A 3,962-nucleotide genomic window follows, 5' to 3' on the forward strand; every position below is an offset into this window, starting at 1 on the left:
CTCTGCTTCAGCTGGACAGGTTCTATTGAGCTGTCCACCAGTTTATTGCTCCTGTCTTCTGCTGTCAAACACATTTACTGAGCAATTAACTTAAAATATTGTATTGTTTGATCCTCAAATTTCCATTGGATTCTTTTTATAGATTTTACTTCTGTGGTGAAATTAGCCATGTTTTCGCCATGTTTTATTCAGTTCCTCTATTGACTTAATCATAGCCATTTAAAATAATTGTCTTTCAACACTAATTTCCAGATCGCCTGTGAATATATTCCATTGACAGTTTCTTTCTCTTGATGTTTTTGTCAGTAATATTTCATTGAATGCTAGATATTGTATTAAAAACTGTGGAGATTCCAGAATATGTTATCTTCCTCCAAAGGAGATTTACCTTTTTTTCCTGCTAGGCAAAAAGAGACAGAATTGATCAACTCTGTCCAATCAAGGATTAATCTATCTGCTTGGAGGCTGGACTGGAGTTTTAGTAAGGCTTTGTCTACACCTAGACTTCTACTCCTACTCCCTGTAGGGTGAACTCTGATCCAACTTCAATCTGGATACCTAGTATGATCATCAGGCTCATTATCTTAGCAGTTCTTGAACAATCATTTTGTTTCTTTAACACTACTTTCCATAAGCTTTTAACTTTGCTTTTTCCTTTCTTTTTTTTCTCTGCCATTTCATTCACTTTCAAAATTCAACAAATGTTTTGAGGGGAAAACAACCTGTGTTCTGAGATGCCCTCAAGTCACCATTTTGTTTTTACTCCACTCCATGAGACCACCAAAAGTTCTTTAGATTTCTCTTTCCCTTAATAGCATCCCTCTGCCTAGGCAGAGGCCCCATCCTCTGCTTCCTACCAATGCCTAGAAATAGTAAATTTCCTCAAAGAAAAAGTAGAAATCAATCATCATCACAGCTTTCCAGTTTCCCAGTCTCTAAAATTTCACTCATTACATCAACTCTCTGATGCATTTAAATGGAACTTTTTAGATGGTTATCCATATTTTCTAGTTGTTCTCAACATTATTCTACCATATGGAATATTCATTCCATCCTATCCAGAATTCTCATTATATTTTTGTTCATTGTAAAATGTAATTCTGTCAGTCCCTTCAAAAGCTGTCAGGAAGGACAGATGGAAGGTAATGTTTTATATTAAATAGCTGGGAAGAGCTCGGTGCACTGCAAAGGAATTTACAAAGATACTCAGAATACTGTAAAGTCATTGTATTGCAGACTAAGTATAATGCTGCACTAAGTATGCATGTCAAAGGTTTTTATACAAAAGACATAGTGAAACAAGAAAGTATACCTATTATTTCCAGCAACAAATCTTGACACAGACCTGAAGGAAGAGGTCTTTTATACCAATTCCTTAATATAATGATGAAGTGATACAGTAGTGTTCCGTGTTGTGCATGTTTTTAGGGTTTGGAGTTGCTTTTTTTCCCTTTTTCTTTTCATATTATTACATTTAGAATAAGAGTGATATTTTTAATAAAACATGTAAAAGTACTTTAATATGGATATGTCATTATATTTACAAGATTCTTTGAAAACATATCAATTGTAAGTGGCCGTTCTTATATCTTATTCCTTAACTTTGCAATAATGGATCTGGTCATACCCTCCATGCTATTATCTAAATGAAGAGCTAAAAATTATTACAATTCTCTAAAAGTTTAACTTTTCCACATTCATTTATGAAAGCAGCAAATGAAGAGTAAGGATATAAAGTTAACTCTTTCTCAGGTACATTCTTAACAAACATATAATATTTTGTGTAACTCTCCAACTTTTCAAAAGAAAAGTGATCTTCCTCATGTAAAGAATTTCCAGCTTGCTATTAAATGAAGACCTATGGTGATATCTCATAAAACTGAAAATTTTTACTGTAATCCTGGAAATATAAGAGTAAAATTTTGTTTTCAGCATTTGGGTCTTAAAGGTTTGTTTCAACTTGTTGAGTCAATCATAATATAATGTCGTTTTTCTGAAGCATGTTGTTTTCAGTGATATAATCAAGTTCCATTGATCTTTATTTCTTACCTAAATTTCTGCCAAGTCCAAAACACACAGTGCTAAAGGTCAGCTATCCTACAACCAGCAGGAAAAAGGAAAAATACTAAGAATAGTACAAACTTGAATATATAACAATAAATTAATAATCAAGGGCCCTGGGTTCTAGCAGTCAATTAGTAATTTTGTGCCCTATGGCACATGATTTAACTTCTGTGTATCTCTAATTTCTTACCTATAATATGAGGCTAAAAACTCCTAATGTATTTCATGAGGTTATTGTGAGGATTGTATGAGATGTTTTTTAAAGTTATCATACTTTGAAATATGAGAAAGCGCTATGCAAATGTAAGAATCGGTATTTGTATAATGAACACAAAGCGGCATTTTTATCCTATTTCAGAAAACAAACTATATTCAGGCACTTGAGAGCCTCATCAGCTTTCATTTGTATAAAATTACTATTCTAATTACAAATTATGTTCATGTATTCATTAAAGCAGGTTCATCGGGGTACCTATTTGGCAATTCTTTATTAATGTAATTCAAATTATGTATACAAAAGTAATAAAGCTGCATTTCTCATTCAATAATAATTTCAGAGCATCTCCATTAATCCAACTGAAGTATTACTGCAAATTTTATGTGTCTGAATATGGGAAAGAAAGAGAGAAGCCTAAAATTGCAAAATGAGTTCAATGCGAACTCCAACAGTTACTAACAATCTCTTTGGTGGCAATGTCAAAATATTGTGGACATGCTCTATATTTTATTCTGCTATTTCCATTTCACACTTGAGAAATAGATCCTATTTTCAAAAAAGAAAGTAAGATTAAGAGACATTACTATATAACATTAAGTAACCGGAAGAGACCAGAATTTAAAACTCCCTGGTCTCCAGCTCATTTTACAGTCTTGATAATCCCTGGTTGCCCACCTGAATTATTGGCATCAGTAGACTCAAGTAAAAAAAAGTAAATTATCTCCTTATATTTAAACATGGCAAATAAAAGAAGCTTATCTCCCCCCTTTATAGTCTGACATCTCTCATTTCCTTTCCCCCTTCCACATTTACCTTTTTCTAGCCTTACTAGCATTTCCTGAGCATTCCAGGTGTTTTTACTCTTCTAAGCTTTTGCTGTTCTCTTGGCCTGGACTGAAATAACCCTTCATCTTCAGGCCATGCCTTCACATGATTCCACAGGATGTTCTGCCTTGTAATGGGTGATGGGTTCACTTATCTGCCTCTTCAACTAAAGTATAAGCCCCTTGAAGGCAAAAACAATGCCACATTCATTTTCTATTGTCTCCAGCACTGTGGTGCTGTCATATGTTTAGAAGGCGAAGATTTGAATGAAAGAATAGACGAATGAATAAATGGATAGAGACTATAGAAAACTTAGTAATGGACACAGTATTTTAAAGTTATGTGGACTGCTATTTATAAGCTAGACTAGATTTGGCAGGAGAGAAATTCTAATTATAAGAAATCTACTTAAGTTATAAATCCCTACTGATATAAAAATAATATTATCCAACCTTATCTGGAGTATAAAACTTGGATATTATCACATGAAACTTGATTCAATTATTCACATACTACTACCCTGGATTTGAAACATTAAAAAGACTTATGTTCCATCAATATTCTGTCATTTTTCATGTCTCTCCAAGTCATTTTTCACTTATAATAGTCTTAAGTATCCAGACCCAGGAGAAAAGGGGACTAGTATTAACAAATTATTAAAGAGCCATATTATTTTGAAGTAACATAAAATTATTAAAAATCATGCTTTTGAGAAAGCATTTCATCATGTAAAGAAATCTTCCCAACAAATGTATTAAGTGAATAATACAGAATATTCTTTATTTTTCAGAGTAAATAGTTATACCCATATTCCTTTCTTCATATATGAAGATAAAAGGTTAGATGGATGGATATA

At 32.8% G+C, this 3,962-nt stretch overlaps 1 protein-coding gene across 6 annotated transcripts in view; it reads right to left on the bottom strand.

The window, feature by feature from the left end:
* Positions 1-3,962, bottom strand: part of SGCD (sarcoglycan delta) — a 1,401,159-nt gene that overhangs the window by 809,230 nt on the left and 587,967 nt on the right. The window lies entirely within an intron of this gene.

Source organism: Pteropus vampyrus, unplaced genomic scaffold (genome assembly GCF_000151845.1).
Source record: "Pteropus vampyrus isolate Shadow unplaced genomic scaffold, Pvam_2.0 Scaffold30, whole genome shotgun sequence".
In the NCBI taxonomy this organism is placed as follows: domain Eukaryota; kingdom Metazoa; phylum Chordata; class Mammalia; order Chiroptera; family Pteropodidae; genus Pteropus; species Pteropus vampyrus.